This window comes from Phalangium opilio, unplaced genomic scaffold, assembly GCF_054372755.1.
Source record: "Phalangium opilio isolate 3A_F unplaced genomic scaffold, DU_Popi_V2 ptg000079l_1, whole genome shotgun sequence".
NCBI classification, from domain to species: Eukaryota; Metazoa; Arthropoda; class Arachnida; order Opiliones; family Phalangiidae; genus Phalangium; species Phalangium opilio.
In genome coordinates, this window is record NW_028324187.1 from 7,649,083 (window position 1) to 7,670,150 (window position 21,068).

Consider the following 21,068-nt stretch of genomic DNA (forward strand, 5'->3'; position numbering starts at 1 on the left):
TAATTAAGCGTTTAAACGTGTAATTTAACGTTTTATATAGTCGTAACCTAACCTTAATGGTAATTTATACCCTTTTTTATTCAGTACAACTGCATACTTTATTTACAAACATGTTAATTTTATTTTAATTGATAATTAAATTTCCGATTGTAATGAAACGATACTAGCAATTTAACCTTTTCCGTTTATGATTATTTTATAATTTAAATTGAAAGAAATATATATAATTTGAATATTAACGAGCTTAAATTAAAATTTCGGGTAGTTATGACATTTTTGCATTAAATTACGTCAGGAATTGAACGATACTATAGCCATTTTACCTATTCGATTGATGATTATTAAATTATAATTTAAATTGAAGTAATATATATAATTTAATTTTAATAATTTTAAATTAAAATTGCGGGTAGTTATGACATTTTTGCATTAAATTACGTCAGGAATTGCTGCAGGTAAAGATGATCATCCCCCGCATGCGCGAAATAATATTAGGTAGCCTCTTTTTATTCGCGTATATTACGGGAACCCCGGGAGGGGGGGTAGGGTATGAAGACTACTACCTTTATAGTAGCTTTTCTAAGTTTCTTTATAAAGAGCCAACACCCTTTTTCGGATACCTGGCTCCCGGGCCTTGCCCGCTCGCGCTGCTGCTGCTGCTGCTGTTGACGGACCCCTACCCATATAAACGACCCCGTCTTTAACTATACGTCCACCACCAGACAATCCATAACTCTACAGGACTTACAAGCATGCACGACCTCTCGTTCAAGTAGACACGCAACCAAACAAAATATTGCGTCCATAGACAGTGCAGGGTTTAAGTTATAAATAGAGGCATTACCTAGTGTCATTTTTGTCCCCCTTCCTTGGTTGTGTCCGGTTGAGATGACTATAGGTGGTATCTTGCCACCATGGAGACGCTATACCGCCACATAACACTTCGACAAAAACTTATGGAGAGTATGATAGCCTTATGATTTTTGGTAAAGGTTTATTTGTAATTTACCAAACACAAGTGTTAGTTACCCAATTTATTGCATACACTAACTTCTTATCCAATAAATCAATTACCAATAATTTTCTATAATGATTTTTAGTAATTTAGTGCAGAGAATCCAAATATTTGGGAGTAAAACTGTTACTGTACTAGGGACTATACTCAGAAATACAAATAACATCCCTGTTGTTGTTGTACGTTGTTCGGACTTAAAAGTCCACCTTTCTCCCAATTAAAATTACCATTATAGCCACCCATAGAACGGTAACTTAAGTTTACCCAATTCAAAATTTAATCTACAAATTAACATTTTTTTAAAACATTTCCTTAATGTTTCTTACACACATTCCTACCTAAGTATATAAAATAATGTACACCTAAAAGTTTCAAAACCACGCAATAACAATAAAACTCGCGTTGCATCTCTACTTGGAGGATTCCAAGATAATCCATGGGCTTTGCGCGCGACTGTTATTATCAGTCTGCAAAAAAAGAAAAAGAAAGAAAGTGTACTCCGCCCTCACTTTTTCTTCATTCCATTCTCGTTCGAGCTATCTCTTAAGAAGCCATCCTGCATGCATGCTGCAGACGGCAGTCTTAAAACTATAGCTTCCGATGATCCCCCCTATAGCTCTGCAGGCTTGCCTTGGACGCATTTCATATTATAAAACCTATTATACTATCTGGGACAAATGGTTGGTCGGTGGAGTTGCTTCTCTGCCTGGTTATTAATGAAGGCCCTTTCCAATTTTCAAATGACTTTCGTAATACATGACTTTTTAGCTCTCTTTCGCCCCCAAAAAGCCATAACGAATGTGTTTTACTCTCTGATTGGGATGCGTGTCTTTTGTAATAATGGTTTAGGAGATTTATATAAAAGATTTATTAAGTATAATTGCTGGGTTGGTTTGGTAGGATTTGGATGCGGCGATTTCAATATTACAAAAGGGTGTATTTAATTGTTGAATGTTTTTAATATAATGCGGTCAGTTGCGTTTTGCCTTGCACTGATGGTATAGTAGTATAAAATGCGGGTTTTAAAACATCAGAGATTAGTTTATAGTAGTACTTGGCAATTTATTAATTGATAAACTTAATTATTGAACAATATTGGGATGTTTTTGATTCTTCAAATAGATCTATTATTTAGCCCAAAAACTCTACGGATAGTGTAGTAGGCGATGATGTAATTAAAGGAACGAAGCTACGTCATAACTGTGTTGTGAATCAACGATTATTCAAACATCAATAGACTTTTCTCAAAACATAAATAAGACTTCCTTTTCTGTATTCTAATTTTTAAAATAGAAAGATCTAGTTTATTAGGGAGAAGGTATAAGATTCCTAAGTATTCTCGCGCCATAGTCCCAGTCCCCCTTTCAAAATACAAGGGGGGACGTAAAAGGAGGCCGGGCTATTTCGCTGCCTCTCCTCAGTCGGAAAATACAAGTAATTTTCGTCATACGCGTCGCGCTGACGTGAGTTTTCAAGAACCAATGAGATGCTGGCTGGTTGTAATTTAGAGGTGGCGGGGATTAACTCCGGACTACATACGTTTGGACTGGAGATAAAGCTAGTTCTAAATGTGGCGAATTTATACCTTCTCCCTAATAAACTAGATATCACTACTTGATACAACCAAACGTAACTAAGAAACTTTGAGCAGGACGCTTCAGTTATCTTTCTGAGTAATATTCTTATTCGTTTTTGGGCGTGTGCCGTACGTCGATCGTGTTCTTAAGAGTCGCGTGCCAGCAAGTAAGTAAGGAGCGCAACACCAGACTGCTCATCGTCTCAGTTCTGAAGGCACTTGGGGTATTAACACTGTCAACAAAGCCGAATAATGAATTCCCTTGTCCTCTAGGAAGGACTCTAAAACTCTAAAGCAGACATTCAGACGGCTACCATCCTTGGTGCTGTTATCTTTTGACAGACTTTTACACGCAGTCGCGTCAAATCTATAGTCGTGTCTACATTTTTAAGTTAACAAATCCACAACGCGTTCAATATTACAGAAGAAATTGGGCCATGTACATTCCTACTCTTCAAATTTGATGGAAACTTGACGCTATGCGAAAATGTTTTTCAAATATCAAGGAATAGTTTTGTATATTATCATGACGCTGTCGTCTATTAGACGTTCTAAGCTAAGATGCCTCGCGTTGCCCTGGTGTTTAAGGGGTTAGAAACCAAGGATTGTTTACACTATCTTTGTAAACACTAAATAATGTTCGATGTCTCTTATACAACTTTCAATTTCAATTAAAAAGTTATTCTTAATTAGGTATTAATTATTAAGGGTCTGGAATAGGAAATTCTTAACATATTCAACTAAATCTTATTGAATATAAATACATTGACTAGATGTATCAAAAATCAGTTTTCTTAACTGCCAATTTCAAATTTCAAAAAGAGGTTTTTTTAAAATCTTTTTTTTTAAAAAAAATATAAACATAATATTACTTTTCATCAACCAACCGGTTTTTCATCTTTAAAGAAAAAAATTGACTGCATCCTAAGAAGCTCAAGAAAGCTGTTTATTTGCGAGGGTCTGTAATGTACTTAATACTTTAAACCTCGTGTCCAACTTAAAAAAAAATTGCCAGAAAAAAACAAGATTGCTAATGCGCGGCACGGAAAAAAGGCTGGAACCGAAAACGTTGCCCACAAGTAAAGGGACAATACAACTCGAAATTTTTGGGACGGTTTTTTGCACAGGGAAGTTGAAAACATACTGACAAAACTTATTGTTATTAAGTCTACAATTTTCAAAAGTAGGGGGGTAAAATAGTCTGGTGTGTTGACCACCTTTTGGTGCAGGACTGGCAACGTTCGAAGTTCTCTCTAACGTCTTGGGAATGAACATACCGTCCTATCAATTTTCCGGCTTTAACCGGCCCTCTCGGGTATACTTGAGCGCTTCTAAATGTTTAGATTCAACTACGTGTCACTGTCCCTTGAAAGGTAACCTTCGAGTTAAGAGAGGACTTAAGAAACGCGGTAAATGGGGAGGGTGAGAAGTTACGTATGACCCCCAACGGGGGTTCGGCGGTTCTTGGCGCGTTTTTCGTTCTTTATTTTTTTTCGGTTATAAGGTGTGGGCGAAATATATAGTAGATAGTCTTTTGGGTTCTCTTCTTCATTGAAGACGCAGTAAAGAGAGATAGAGAGAGAAACCACATATCCGGGTTGGCGAACCGAGCGATCACTTTTGAACACAACCCAACCATCATTCCAAGAGATCCTACGTTCTCCTTACCCTCACCCTCGCATCGCCTTAATTGTAGGCACAGAGACACTCTAGGGCGAGCGTCTATGCACTGCAGATTGGGTTTTCATAGTTTTGAAGGTGTTCTCGCAACATCGTCTGCTTAATTTAGGGTTAAAACGGAACATAGATATGACTGTATGTGGACGCAAAGTTACCAGTCCAAGATACCAAATTTGGATGGTGCGTATTGTTTGATGACATATCTTAATTTAAATACGTCTTTGTTGTCAACTCTCCACATACCCATCAATGTTTCTTCCGTTTTAAGAAAGGAAGGAGCCATAATAATCCACATTTAATCTTGACCCTGTTGTCCACTAGCGTCTCGTGGCCTATTCCTTCTGCCACCGCTTTCTCCCCCAAAGGCTCGCCTCGCGCCAAACTCATCTCTCTTTCCATCTGACCACCGAATCCAACCCCCACTTTGCGTTTAATTTTTAAGGGAACAACCGAAAAGGATTTCAAATTTTCAAGCCGACCACTTTCAGCCCTTGAATACCCTTGATTTAGTTTCACTATCTAAATCGAGCTAAAAGGTGCTTTATTGTATGTAATAGAAGAAACCTAACTATAACATGAACTTCAATATTTTCTTTTTGCTGATGACGTTAAGTTTTATCATAAGTTCGTACGATTAGTCGCTGGTTACAAACTGGAGCTTGTCATGAAGTGACGTAAGTCATAGATTCGAGGTAAATAGGTATTCAATTTAATGAGATTAAACCCAACCAACAAATCTTTGGAATTTTTATAGCGGCTCAGATCTAGAGCTCGGGTTTTGAGCTGTGAGAAAGGGATAACCTGATTGACTTGATTTTGCCATGCGCAGAACCCGTTTTACCCCACGAGTCAGACTCTAAACGAATCAGAAAAATAAGAGATTTATTTTCGTCGCTCAACGACAGATGGTACTGTAGTGAACTTTGTTAGTCACGTGATCCTATCCCTTATCTGGAGACTATACCAAACCAACTTGTTCATTTGTTTGTTGGGTCTAATCATTTGAAGCAATACGTTTTAATTTTAAAAGCTGAATTCCACTGTTGAAGTAATGTAATAACTATAACCAACCCAACCCCAACCCGCGAGTGTAACTAATTCTAAATTTACGAGAAACCTTAACCATAACCAAAAGGGAGAGATAGAGATGGGAAGTTTAAAATATACCTTAAGTCCTTCCACGAGGATTGTCGTCCGAGAAAGTAGCCACGCTGTCTCAGGCGACCGATCGGCGTTTGCCTCGCGGCAACTTGTCGTAACCCCGGAATGCACCCAATCCAATTGCCCCCTCCACCAAGGTTACATACACCGCGTCCACACTGCATGCAGCTCTTCGCTAATAAATTAGCGTCGGGTCCAACGCCGGGACAAGCAGCAACCATCTGTGACTAAAAAATTCAGTACTGGTTCCGGAATGAAGTTGTCCTATAGAAGGTATAAGGCTATGAGCTAATCGTTGATGGAAATCACTGTTCAGTCATTTCTAAAACACGGTAACACCGGCGTATGTCAAACAGGAGGAGGGTTTTACGCGGGCCATTTGTGGAACCGCCCGGCTACCGAGTACGTGCCGAGCACTACAGATCGGAACTCACCTTTCCTTTTTTTAAATGGACTTAAGGATAAATATGAAGTAACTACCGCCATTTATTTTTAGTCGAATTATCTTTCCAAGAAGTTCTAATTTTAGATCGGCATTTGCGAGTTATCAAATATTGCATACGCGAAAGTTGAGTTGACATTTTTACAAAATTATAATTGGGTTATGATTATTTGGGGCAAATATTCGCATATTGCCATTTTGAGATGCAATTTATAAGAAATGATTTACGGGCTTTAAATTTTAGATGCAATTTTGAGAAATTATTTAAAAATTTTTGGTTTTGAGATGGTATTTTCGAGGGTTGTTGAGAAAATAATCTAATATTGCCATTTTGAGCTGCGTTTTTTAAGAAAAGATTTACAAATTCTAATTTTGTGATGCAATTTTGAGAAATTAAATACATTTTTTTTATTTTGAGATGATATTTTCGAGAGTTGTTGCGTGTGTTATGATTTTGAGAAGGCGGATTTTGTTTGGTTTTTTTTTGTTTAATGCTATTTGAGAAACAGAGAAAGACATGTATACTTCTCATCCTTGAGAAGTTTTGAGGGAATTGATTGGTTTACTTGACAATTTTGAGAAATAGCTTATCTCAAAAGTAATCCCAAATATATTTAAGAGATTTTTTTTTGAGAAACACCGCGTGGGATATTATAATAGTACTCTATTTATAAGTACATCTAAAGTGAAAATTGCAAAATTGTAGATACGACATATTTCAGTTAAAAAAATTGCTCCGAAATTTGCACACAACCCGGATCTTGCGATGAAATAAATTTTAATTTTTTTATTATTTTTTTAATTCTTAACGTTATAAGGTCCGAGCGGCGTAGAATCTCGATAGGTTTTTGGGGTTGGCATCATGGAAATGTATTCGAAAATTGTTTGTCCCTTCGGGCTCGCTCGCTCGCTTTCAGTCCCTAGCTTGGTCCTCCTCCCGTTTCAACTTTCAAATCTTCTTCATGCCTATAAAAGTTGCACCTGTAAAATTTCTATCCGCTCCTCCTACCTTAGCTATAGCTCCTAGCTTAATTTATTCCAAAATGGAGGCAATTCCCCCCCCCCCCGTAATCCCCTACCGCCATCGCTAATGATCCCTAAAAACGTTTCGCTTTTTCTTAACGCAATGCATGCTTACACGACCCTCTTACTGATGATGGTGATACCCAAGCATTGAAACAATCGAGTAATAAGTACATTAACCGTCGTTTCAGTGGCGCAGTTTTTGCATAAAAACGCGCGGGGCTATTTGTTATTTATTACTGAACTTGAATTTCACTAGGTTACATTCAAATAAGGTCTAAATGTTTAATTTATACTTGTATTTCCCTTTGTAATATACCCCCCGAACACTTTTTACCACTAATATTTTTTTAATTTTAAATCCCTGGGAGTTGTGAATTTTTGTGGGTTATTGGTATGATACGATTCGGGTGGAACTCCTTTTTGGTTTGGTTCGTTATTGTTTGTAATGCCGTTTAAATAATTATACAGGCTGTTTCAAAATGGGTAACTATTGAGACCCAATTAAGTACAGTGGATTCTCCGATTCTATGAGGACCGTTTGAGTCGAAAATGTGAATAATATAATATTTTGTATTAGAGTGTTTTATGTATAACCCCTTAAATAAATTGGCAATTATTGCCTTACAATTTATTAGTTAAATTTAAGGGGTCATCCATAAAAAACTCCAATAATAACTCTTAAACGATGCCCCACAAATAAAAATGTATTATATTTCCCACTCAAAATCTCTCACAGAACCGATTGTACTTTGAACCGTCTATATATAAAGTTTTGCATAACTACACATTAAATGCTAATAAAGTTTTTCTGAATGATAATTCTACCGCGTAAGGGTAGAATTAATTTTTTGCACACAGTTAATGTTGCTTTGATCGCATAGAAAGTAAGGGGCTTTGATAGGGCTTTCTCACCTTGTTTTAATCTCCATTCTTACTATAGGAGGATGTGTTTAGTCAAATTAGAGTTCATGATATGTATAATGTTTTGGGCACACGCGGCGGGGCTTGCAAACGAGTTCTTAATGGCCGACGCACGTTCACGAGAAATTATATTTCTATATCATAAACACCCCAATTTAAAACTCCAGGTCCTATACTCGCATCGGCACCAATATATGTATATATGTCTTGAATTTACCTAATGGATTGTAATTTTATTTCCTAACCTGTAATATATGGGTCTTCTATCCTTCATTATGTTATGAATGCAGTTAACGGTGAATTTTTTTTAAAGGTAGCGCATATCGAGGGGATACTCACTCAGTAATTAAGCATGCGCTGCAATGATAAAACTTAGTATGTTATTGGGAATGTTGTACAATCATAAGTTTATAAGTGATATGGTCCTTCCCTAAGTATGACACTACCTATACTTCGTAGACTTACAGCTCGAGATGACTAGTTCGAGAACGACAAGCGACGTGAAGTCCTACACTCGGTGATTAATGTTGCAGGACTTCCATCTAGGTCCTATTTAGTCTGTACTAAGCCTTTGACAGCGCCCTAGTCACCAGGTCACCTTCGCTTTACCTCATTCACTTCATGGCAAGCTCCAGTTTCTAAGTTACCAGTGACAAACTTATGGTAAACATATCTTATAAACTTATGGTAGGCACAATATGTGACTTAACTGTTAAATTTAGTTTAGAAAATATTGTTTACAATCGTTCTTGAAGTCTTGATTAATATTTACAATAAATAATTTAGGTGGCAATTTATTTATAAATCCATATTCAAAACCTAAAACCCTCTGTATTAGTTTGTATTTTTCTTTTGTGCAATGAAGTCGTCAATCACAAAATTGACAATTCAGAGCTACACTTCATCTTGGATGAAAATATATATATAAATATACACGAGATTACATTAAATCTATGCCTAGTTAATAATTCTGTAATAAAAAAAAATGTTTTCACATCACGCGATCGTCATTAAAAATCAAATGCGGGCTCAGCTCGCATCGCATCGCATCGCGTCGCTTCGTAAGAAACGATTCATCATCTTTGATTTCTGTCATTGTTTTAATGATTTCGTTGGATGTTTAGGTTAAAGTTAGATTCAATCTGGCGATATGCGGCGCAGTTTTGTTATGTCCCCTCCTACCATTATGGTCTTTGCGTTTTCACCACCGAGAGCGGGTTGGATGCGATGTGGTGCATGAGCTATAGCTGCAATAACACGATAGATACGCATTCAATGTCATGAAATTAAAATAAATTATAACCGGAATTTATTAATAGTTAAGTAACAAGATGTCCCACAGTGACATAACTGCAGCGATTACGCGGTAAATTGGACGGCCCTGTGTTGTTTGTCAGTGTAATTTGGTTGCTTTTCTAATAACCGCCATTTTAAAACATGGCCCCCAAAAGTTTACCAGTAATGGCAGTCTATAGAATATAGTTATTCAAGTTATAAAATCTTTTGAAATGTATGTAAAAGAAAGTATTTTACATTTTTGACTGCCATTTTGCAAGATGGCGGCGGATTTAAAAAATATTTTCCAGTATGTACCTTCTATTTATGAGTAACGTCCCTGCAAAATTTCAGCGTCCTAGGTTAAACGGTTTGGACTAAATGTTTGTTATCAGTCAGTCAAGAAAATATTTCATTTTTAGTTTTATTTAATATTTTAAATATTTTTTAATAACAAAACTAATAGAGTTGTTTTAATTTTTTTTTGTTGGTACATTTGGTGTATTTAAACCTTATCAAAACCTTCAAGTAATCATTACCAAACACCCTATACCTTTAAATAAATTGATATACACCTGTAGGATAAGTATTCAAACAGCGGACTTCCAAAAACAATCCAGACAGACGCGTACCTCAAAATTATATTACCCATCTTAAAAATTGCTAAATATCCTTTTACGTCAATAAGGGGCTGTCTTAAAGGATTGGAACGTCCAAAGCAATTATTTTGAGAATTTTCGAGAGAGAGAGAGTGAGAGCAGAAAAGGGCTCGATTCATCAACTCTTTCTCTCTGCATAAGACCTCATTAATTCGGCCCATCAAGAAATAATGGTTGTATGCAATAATAAAAAAAAACTTGTCAAAGGAGACACCGATACTAAGCGCCAAGGGGATAACTACTACCTTGTTCCTTCGTTTCCATGCATCTTATGTATATTGTAATTCTTTTTTGATATTACGCGCGTAGTAAAGAGCCCCTCGGTATATTAGACGGTACGCTAATGTCCTTCTGAATTTCTAGATGGCATATTTGCGGTATTTCCTTCCAGGGGAGGGTGGAACTACATGCTGCCATCCATAGATGGATTAGGGTTAGAACTTAATCCCCCAGTAAATATTTAAATTGTATCTAAAAATTCTTAAGTGTAATTGCCAGGCTATTTTTATTGCTATAGGCTACAGGTATAGTAGGGTATTATGTAGATATGTCTTGACTGACAACGGCATGTCCAAACCAAACCACCTTGCAGTTTTATAAGCTAAGACATTAAAAGGGTTATTTTATTACTTAGAGTTAATATTTACTTTTGATACTTTGTTACTATCTCAATTTTAAATTATTGATTTCAAACTTTTTAAACGTAATTAAAGTTAAATGTCATTGCACCTTTTTTTTCCCGATGAAGTAATTACCTAATTACCAAGATAATTTCGTAAATACCCACCTTATAAAAGACTAGAGGAACTGTCAATATTTTTTTTACCATTTAGCAGATTCTATTGTCTTCTAAAACATCTTGTTCCTCTTTTAAAACAAAGTCTTTAGAAACGATCAACTCTAATTACTTTGCGATGCTAGCAAAAGGCACTGCCAAATAACAAAATTCATTAAGGGGGGTTTACCATTAGGACCAAGGCTTAGAGAAAGAGAGGTATAGAAATTGTGGCGCGTGACTAGAGTGACAATTTACAGGTGGTATAGACGACTGGAGATGCCTCTGGAACAGGGGGGGGGGGTAGGGAGATGGAGGGGGAAAAAATCCCTCCGCCGGCCGTCCACGCTATTCATCAAGATCTTAAAAAGTTTATACGAAATCCAGCGTCTCCTCCCTTAACACAGGACTGTTAAACTATGTAACGGAAATACGGAATGCGAGTGTCTTCACGTGTTACAGACCCTTTTCAAACGGGGTGTTGGGAAGTGTCGTCTGCTTGATTTAGGGTTAAGGTGGAACATTGATAGGACGGTATGTGCTTGGGGCTTCAAATTTACCAATCCTGCACAACCAAATTTGGATGGTCTGTATTGTTTGGTGGTCTTTGATGTCCACATAAGACATGTTCCTTTAGTCTTAAGACAATAAGGTGGTCAAACACCAGACTCTATTTGACCCTCGGACTTTTCAAAAGAATTGCGATCTGTACACTTGGGATTAAGGGGGTAGGGGAATTTCCTCTTCTCTCTCTCTCACAGATTTAATTTCAGTGCAGTGTTGTCAGGCCCTCTGACTGATTCCCACTGAACTACTCGTTTTCTCTGCAGTCCGTTAAGGTTTTCTTTGGTTTAGTACTTTCTAGTCCATACTTGAATGATTCTAGGACTATTTCTTTAGGAAAGTTAACAGGCGATGGACGCATTCGAAGGAATCTCGCTTTGAATTTACTTTCAACTTACATTGACCTTTCTCAGCCGGGCTTTCAGTTATGTTTAACTTGAGACTTGGTCAAATTAAAGTCAAAGTACATTTCTCTCGTATCTGTCCATCATTTTACGTAAGGGGAGTTGGGGTGTGTTTTTACTTGAAATTTAAACGGCAATGCATCGATGCTTGATCACGCGTGAAGGTCAATTATCTTCTTAAAGCCCTAATTATCTAATTTCGTTATGTGTTCTTTTTTATTCATTTATTTTTTAGGCTTAAGTTACAAACTTTCAATTTTGTATAAACTTCATATCGATTTCTCAAGTATGTATTGCATCCGGCAACCTTTTTAGGCATGCAAATTAATTAGTTCGATGAAAGGGATAACACGTATAGTAGAGACCTTCTTTGTAGTCTAAGGTAGTCCTAGAATAGATCTTTTTCAAAATGGAGGACTCAGTGTCGTCTGCTAGATGATATAGGGTTAAGATGGTACATTTATACCATCGTTTGATAAGGCAATGATCTGTTTGAAGATTTCAAAAACCATGGTTTTTGTTTTTAGTTGACCTATAGGTGTTTACAAGTTCGAAACCCTTCTACTCCGATTTCACCGGTTTTCCTAACTAGTTACTTCGAGTAATCCACTTCTATGCTTGGTCCACTGAGCGTAGAGGCAAGACAGTGACCAGGCATAGCAGGGGGGCACATTCAACTATACCTCGGGTCTTTAGTTTTGTGGATTGGAATGGGTAGACTGCGGGGTATCTCTCGTCACGGATGCTTGCCCTCTTTCCTACAGCTCGCGTGTCGCGAAGAGATAAAAAAAAAATCTTTTTCTCCGCTTCCTAGCTTTGCCAGACTGCGCGGCTACAACTGGGATCATCTTCGTCATCTTTCTTATTTCCAAAGCGGGGAGACAGAGAAATATTTAACGCATCCCCTCTCATCAATTCCATCTGAAGTTTTTGAATTACATCCTTAGAAGTACAGTACCCATTCCTGTTTTGTCAAAATAGAGCATGAGAAGATGGAACTGAGAGGGGAAGACACGAGGGTGAAGCTTTGCCTTCAATATCGCTTTGGGGTGCCTGCGCAGTAGTCTTTTTGTATCATGAGAGAGCGCAGAGACGGATTGCAATGTATCAACCCCCCCCCTTGTATGTCCCGATACAATGGGTTGCCTACCCCTATCTTACATCGAAAAGGTGCTGCCGCCATCTATCCACTGAAACTCGAGTTTCTTGAATTCCCAGATCGCACTGCTGTTCCTGGATCGTTTCTCATTGCCCAACTGAAATCGTACACCCTTAAAACTTTCATTAGTTCTTCACTTCAATCACGCAAATCAAAACTTTCCCCCGAAACACGAAAATCGCCATATATAGGGGGCGCTGTGTGTGTAGTTGACTAAGAGAGAGATGGTTTCGAATATCCTTTGAGAATTATACTTCCCAGTATATTAGTCCCTAACTTCTGATTGCATTTTATAGCTGGCGGCCTTCGTGCTTTTCTTGGTCCAGAGAAGAAGGGCCTACGTTTTCTCTTTTGGTTGAAGCTTTCACCCCTCTCTCCCGGTGGGTCTCGTCGGGGTCTCGCGCTGGAATCTGGTCCTCAGGTATGCGAGAGATCTCGACGGGGAAGACGCTAGCTGCTCGGGGTGGGGTTAAGGGGGAATCAGATTATTACTCTTCTCTGTCGTTTGAAAAATATCTACTTTTATTTTTATGAACAAGGTGGATACACGGACTTTCTTATTAAAAGGTTTTTCTTGGACCTCTTCGAGTATGTCCTTCCAGTTTGAATTATAAGACATTTGATATCAAGGGTTATAAAATCAGATTGCATTTACCGAACCAAAATTTACGTAGACTCAACCCCAAACTAAACCCTACCTATACTCAGCCCAAACCGAACCCTACCTAGACTTAACCCAACCGAACCCTACCTAGACTTAACCCCAACCGAGCCCTACCTAGACTTAACCCCAACCGAACCCTACCTAGACTTAACCCCAACCGAACCCTACCTAGACTCAACCCTAACTAAACCCTACCTAGACTCAACCCTAACTAAACCCTACCTAGACTCAATCCCAAATAAACCCTACCTAGACTCAACCCCAACCAAACCAAACCCTACCTAGACTCAAACCCAATCTAACCCCACCTAGACTTAACCCCAACCAAACCCTACCTAGACTTAACCCCAACTCAACCCTACCTAGACGTAACCCCAACCGAACCCTACCTAGACTCAACCCCAACCGAACCCTACCTAGACTCAACCCCAACCGAACCCTACCTAGACTCAACCCCAACCGAACCCTACCTAGACTCAACCCCAACCGAACCCTACCTAGACTTAGACCCAACCAAACCCTATCTGACCTAAAACAACACACCGTATATAAGCACAGTAAAATGTCAAGTTGGCAACTGTTTACTTGATCATACGAATCTATCACGTTGCCTATCTCTTACACAAGTATACATAATAGTGCTTTCGCCTTAACCCTCATTACGTTGAGGAACCAGAAAAAGTACGCAATGGGAGAGAGTGGGATTCCACGGTTCTGTTAAAAGCGAAAGCCATCTTGAATAAAGAAATCTCTGCCTCGAAGCGAAGTTTAGAAGAACTGCGTGCGTGCTACGATGCTAGTAGTCGCAACGACGAAAGATTAGAACGTACCACGCCCATCGTAACGTATTCACTGCCCCCTTACGGTAGAAGAAAGTTTTATAATAACCCCTCTTCTCTCTTTCTTTCTACACCGAAGACGTCTTATGTATTTTTTAATATCCCCACCAAGAACTCTCAAGAAGATGGTGCATGGTGACCGACCATCTTCACCTCCAGGCTTGATCTATTGCCGGGGGACTGGTGATAAATCTTTGGATTGGAATGCGTCTTCTCTTACTTCACACTCTTTTTTTTATAAAAAAAAATGGTGGGCAAGACATCTCTCGCGCGTAACCTTCATGATCCCGCAAAGAAAAAATATTCTATTTACTTTATTGTCTAACAAATATTTATTGGTTGAAGTTACGTGGATAAATGTTGTTTTTCTAAGGTGCATGAAGGTGTGTGATTCTAGTCCTCTAAATCAGGTAATCATAGTCAGGTGAAGTTAATAATAGCCCCTGATAAGTGGTAGTCCTCGCTCGGTTTTCAGTTGAACTCTTTTCATCGCATCTTGTCCTTTAAATGGGACTGTTCTGTGATGAATCAAATTTGAGTCAAAAATATAACTTATGTCATTTTTCGGATAAACAAGTTATGATTGGAGTGTTTTAGGGGTGACCCCTTAAATTTAATTAAGAAACCATGCTAATTTAATTTTATTAAGGGGTCATCCGTAAAACACTGTAATCCTAACTTTTAAACGGTGTCTCTTGTTTGAAAATTGGTCATCGAAGTTACATTTTCCACTCAAAATGTATTGCCCATTGAACAGGTCCACTGCACTTCTTTACTCTTAATTACTTTTTATGGAAAACCCTGTATTTAATTATGTTACCTAGATGTCTAGGATTACCCAAAAAATTTGGAGTAATAACAAAAATAATTTATGTATTTCAGAAGTAGCGTGAAGGAGTTGGGGTATTAAAATCCATCGGAATTAAAGGGTCTTTGCTGACGTTAGTGATGGTTCGGCGTTGGGGGTATCACCTGCGCTAAGGATAAGGATGCCTCGGGCCCATTACTCGACTCTTCGACTGACTTCGGATACTCGTCGTAAAAACTAGGAGACTACCAGAGAAAGATGAGAAAGGTATGCGCCCGCTGTTTTTTTTTCTTCTCTTCTTCAAATTTTTGTCTCCACAACCGCATACCAAAACCATCTTTTATCTTCTCCCAAAAATATGGTTTTTGGTGAAGATAGTACAATTGTACAGTTACGTAGTAGTAGTTGTAGATGCTGTTGTAGTAGTAATTGTTCGACTTTAAGCGAACCAAATATGGTTTTTGGTGAAGGTAATACAATTATACAGTAGTGATGCAGTAGTTGTAGATGCTGTTTTTGTAGTTGGTGCTGTGTAAGCTCGAACCAACGTTCCAACGGATATCTCAAAGTGAAAATAGCAAACCATGCATGGAACATCTTTTGTTTCTTTTCCCTAATTTTTGGACAAGCATTATATTCTAACCGCTTATTTTTTATTTGAATCGGCGGCCATCTTGTAAAAACGACCTAAACACGCTGACTTCAATGTGAAACGATTAGTATGTCCCGCTCATCTTGTTTCACTCTTCACTCTCTATCCCACGATGCCCCTAAACATATTTTCGGCATATTTTATCGTTTATAGCAAGTAGAACTCCTTTTTTTCTGCATTACACTCATGTCCATTAGTATAGAGTTACAGTATTAAAAAAAATAGATCCCGGATTTAACTTTTCATTTTTAATGTACAACGAGATTTTTCTCTAAACATTCTTGTCGATCGCCAATTCGCCAGAGGTGGACATAATAGATAGGGTCATTTCAGGAATACCAATTACATTAACACATCGCACCTGATTGGACATATTTAAAGGGATAGTAGAGGTTCCTGAAGACTTACATAAAGGTTATGATAGTTTTAACTGCATCAAAATTCGAAAATTTAACATAATAAGTTAGTTTTATTGACCCAAAGAGCACACCCGGTTTAGTCTAGAAAATATTTTTAAGATGGATTATGTAATAGGCCTTTTGACTGAATGATGACGTCATAAATGTGTTGGTTTCTGATTGGTTTAAATCCGACGTTTCTCTGTAGCGACAGGATAACGTCAAACCTGTGTCGTTTACTTCATGACGCCGGGCATTTAACTAAAGATTATTTAAATGCTTACTTTTTTTTATATTATATTGAAAAATAATATCGTGTTTGTATCCAAAATTAATGATCGATTGACACGCTAGGCGTGTACTATCCCTTTGCTAGTTGTAAAGGAGATGCTGTCTGCCGAAAGGGCCCAGATTAAATTTACATATACCGCCCGGTATAATTTTTCAATATCCCGACCTTTAATATCTTGAGAAAAATATTTAATATTTTGAGAAAGTTACCAAGATTGGATTGGAATTTAAAGAATTTTGAGGATGTCATTAGATTACACGGGGGGATCGTTGATATCAAAATCCCTAAATGGGAGGAGTTACTTTAATTTTAAATATAATATATTTCGTAGGCGTTGCGACATACCATCCCCTGATATGTGTTTAAGTTTTTTAATGAGTTTAATTAAGAATCGGATTGAAAATTGTGCCATCTTGGAGAAGTTTCGGAATTTTTCATCTATTTGGGTTTTCTATTTTTGCAAACTGATTATTTAAGACATAGTATATTTGTGTAATTAAATGTGATTGCTAGGGATGTAGTTAGTACTCTATATGAAAGATTTTCCCAAAACACCTCCATTTTGGAAAATGGCAGCTTCAAATATTAAAACTGGCTATAACCTAAGCTGTTAAAAATATTGATTAAAATGAGGATGCCAACACTTGGCCGTCTTTAAGGCAAATGTCACTTCTTCCCACGCCTTGATTAATAAATTTTCAATATAAGGAATGTTATAATACAGCAGTGTAGGAGGTTGCTTCAAAATTCATGAGTTAAACCTTTTTAGAAAAAACCCATAGAGATGTGAAGGAATGTAACTATTTCAAACCGAGAAAAAGCCCCGCGTAACATTACCGCAGGCCACCAAATTTGTGAGGAGTCCATAGGGGTTGGTCTGCTCATAACCCTGGAATACTGTCCATAAGTATGCGTCGAAAGTGAAGATGGTGCTACAGTCTAATGCATGTTAACCCGTAACCCGCTTCAAACGTGTAAGGAAAATCAAGTAGGCCTTGCCTATATTTTTCCCCAATTTGTAGGCAGTGTTTGTCCTTACAATTTTAGGAACATACTTTATCCGATGCTGTCCAATGGCTAAGGTTAGTAAGAAAAATTACTCCCCCCTCCATGAAAGGCTTTTGGCGCCATCTAGCGGCGAAATTTTCACCCCATAGACGTTAATATTGAAAATAAATTTTCAATTTGTACTTCAGGAACCCCCAATAATACCTTTGATACTGAAAACTTTTAAAAGAACTGCTCGAACAATCTCTATTTGTAGTAGATACTTTTAAACATAGATGGCGCTGTAGTCTCGTCTACCTCCGAAACCTTACGCCCTACGGCAAGCCAATACTTTGGGAGAGTTATATAGGACTATGTTGATACTGAAAACTTTTAAAAGAACTGCTCAAAACATCCCTATTTGTAGGAGATACTTTTATGCATAGGTGGCGCTGTAGTCTCTTTTACACTGCCGATACCTTAAGGTAGCCCTACGGTAGACCAATACTTACCAAGAGTTATATAGGACTATGTTGATACCCCATACGTAAAAAAAGGCCCGTTCGGATAGGGCCTATCCCAACGCCATAAATTTGCTACAATCTTTCGCCAGCGAGATTACGATAAAACTTTAAAAAGCCTTAAAATTCTTATACGGGAGCGTTCCGGCACGGTTTAAGTGGTCTATTCGATAAAGGTTTTATATGGCCGATTACTAGCTGCAAAGAAAAAAGGGGCATAATACCTTAACAGCGCCAAAGAGAAGGGTGTAATCATGCCGTAACAAGGAGCCCGTATCGCCAACTGAAACTTATAACGAAAACCAGAAGATACTACCACATAAATTTACCTTTCCCACCTTCTTTCAAAGTAGAAATGCAACCACCTTTTGATTTTATTTATAATAGTAAACAACATAACATAAAGAAGTGATATCTAGTTTATTAGGGAGAAGGTATAAACTCGCCGCATTTCCAGCTTTATCTCCAGTCCAAACGTATAGTAGGTCCGGAGTTAATCCCCGCCTATAAATTACAACCAGCTGCATGCATCTCATTGGTTCTTGAAAACTGACGTCAACGCGACGCGAATGACGAAAAATTACAGTCATATTTCCCGACTGTGGAGAGGCAGCGAAATAGCCCGGCCTCCTTTTACGTCCCCCCTTGTATTTTGAAAGAGGGGACTGGGACTATGGCCTGACGCGAATACTTAGGCATCTTATACCTTCTCCCTAGTAAACTAGATATCGCTTCTTGAAGTAAAAGTATGGTATTGGATGAGACCGAAGTACAGAATGCAGTTTCAAATTGAATCTTTGGTTTCATTTCTACTTTAACCGCGTAGAAAAATTGTCAGTATGACCTTTTAAGCTGGATTAGTGTAGGTTTCGAACCCATAGAGCCTCTCCTCCTTTGCGATATAAGAACGTTTGGCCGAAGTATCTTAACTTGTTATCAAATAGTTAATGGGTTTGGAAGCCAAAGTGTGATAATATGCGACTAATTTAACCGCGATTTATTGCGTTACGCTATAGCTTCGTAATGCTAAGCCAAATAACATGACAAAAAACTATAGACGTTTCATAAACACATCATAGCGGGGTTAGTAGTAGGAAAACACGGGAGATGGTATATATAGTTGGTTAATACTACCCAAAAGTCTTAATGCAGATATTAAAATTCTCTTTTGTCAACAATGAATACAGCTAATTGGAACCATTGTGTAATCATTTTCACTAAACGTATCTAGGCGGGTTTTGTTGGAAGAACCAGACTTATCATTATGTATCATAAATAATTTATGTCGCTAAGTGTTCAACATTGGGCGATCGCCTGACCTCGCAACAAATGAAATCACAATTAGGAAAAACGTCATGTAAGAGATATGAGACGTAGTAACGGATAGTTTTCAAGCCCGGCCCACTAAACCCGCATAGAAATTAACAAGGGAGAAATGTGTACACAGTGATTCTTATAAGCTGTATGGATTCCTGCTTTTGAAAGTTTCTTAAACTCTGCATTAACCGCAGTACATAAACCTTGAAATCAATGTTACAAGTTCAATCCTTCATAGCAATATTTAATCTTTAATAGTAGCAAACAACTAAATTTCAGTTTAATACCATGCATATGGAAGAATATGTAAATCATCCCCTTTATTTCAAATTAAATCAGTAATTTGATCAATTATCCTTAACTATATAATATCCCCCAAAAAAATGTATACCACATCAGCTGATATAAACCGTGTTATCCGACCTTCTCTATAGCATATCACTGTTAATAAGGGCTGAACACATCAGCTTATTTACAACTATCATGATCCCATAACCGCGGCGTGTGTAGGAAGACACTACTTAACAAAATTAGACACGGAGGCCACGTGATTCTATATAGCCACCAAAAAATCAATGCTTTATACTCGCCCGTGATTTTTTTAAAAAGATTTACAGAGATTTAAGTCCCCATTGCAAGTAAGTTTATCTGTAAATTCGTGAAAGATATAACGCGAGTTGTCAATGCACTGCAGCAACTCTTGGTTAGTTAGTTCAGTTCAGTTGGTTGGTATCTGCCGCGCCGCAGACTGTACCCCTCGATACAGACCGCGATAAACACTGGGAAAGAACCGGGCAAGTAAAATGGAATTATACTGATATTATATAGTCTTACTTAAAAAAGGCGTTTAATTTATATGAAAGTGGCGTAAAGAACATTTATTTCCTTTTGGGGCTGATAAGAAGCGTGGGGATCGTATAAATTTTAGGCCAAATTTGTCCGTATTTAGGATTTACTCGACTGTAGATGTTTATGGCAATTCAAGCTGGTATCATTCTTTAATTCCCATATTTACGACTGTTTTTGAGTTAGTAAAGGTATCTAATGTCTTATAGGTTAACGCTGATAGTAAACAAGATCTAATAACGTAGGTAGAATTTAATTTTAATCCTAAATTGCTAATGCTAAACGTTTTTTTAGTTAAACTTTATTTATGTTGTTTGTTGTTGTCTTGGAGTTGGATCTATGTGCCAATGTTTTATTATCTTTGTCACGTGTTTTAACATTTATTTAGTGTTAATGTTAATTAAGGAGTAAGAATTTTCTTAATTGAAATGCACAAACATTAAAATAATTATGTTATTTATGACCATATTTTATTAATTAATTAATTAATTAATATTAATTAAAATAATAATACAGTTAAAAACATTAATTTCAAAGAAAAAAAAATAATAAAATTCAATCACTTTGTTTACCACCAGTCCAAAGGCAATAAAAATAAGAATTTGCTTACAATATACATTAAACTAATTAAATTAAATATAATTAAAGCAATTAAGAATTTATCTAATGGAAATTAATTAATTAATTAATACAAAAATTAGCTTACCTCCCTAAATTCGTAAATACACGTACGCGAGACTGTACCCATAGGGCGAACAATTTTTACCTAAGTTACGTCGTCTCAGTATGATTTTAAGTCCTTTTCTATTTATTAGTGTTGAGAAGATTTTAAATGGTTGGCGTCTTAATGGGGGCGGGTTCGAAAAGAACGAGTCTACTTAACTAAGAATGTTTCTTCCCCCTCCCCCTTCCCCTCTTTATAACGAATCAAGCAAAGAACACGTAGAAGAGAAATTGGCGTTTGAATAATGGCCCGTAATTTAATAAGTTTTTACGGTTCATCGCAGGACCAGAAGGCTGCTTATAACTCGAACTTTGAGTTTTGAACTCCTTTTAACTATTTTAAACCCTGAAAATAAGTCGAGGT

The 21,068-nt window shown here is 37.4% G+C and overlaps 1 long non-coding RNA gene across 1 annotated transcript in view; it reads left to right on the forward strand.

Annotated features, from left to right (window-relative positions):
- LOC149654631 (uncharacterized) overlaps positions 1 to 21,068 on the forward strand; it is a 159,789-nt gene that overhangs the window by 104,475 nt on the left and 34,246 nt on the right. Inside the window, exon 5 of the long non-coding RNA XR_016370703.1 lies at positions 15,043 to 15,235. This is a non-coding gene — a long non-coding RNA (uncharacterized LOC149654631). The remainder of the gene's footprint in view (positions 1 to 15,042; positions 15,236 to 21,068) is intronic.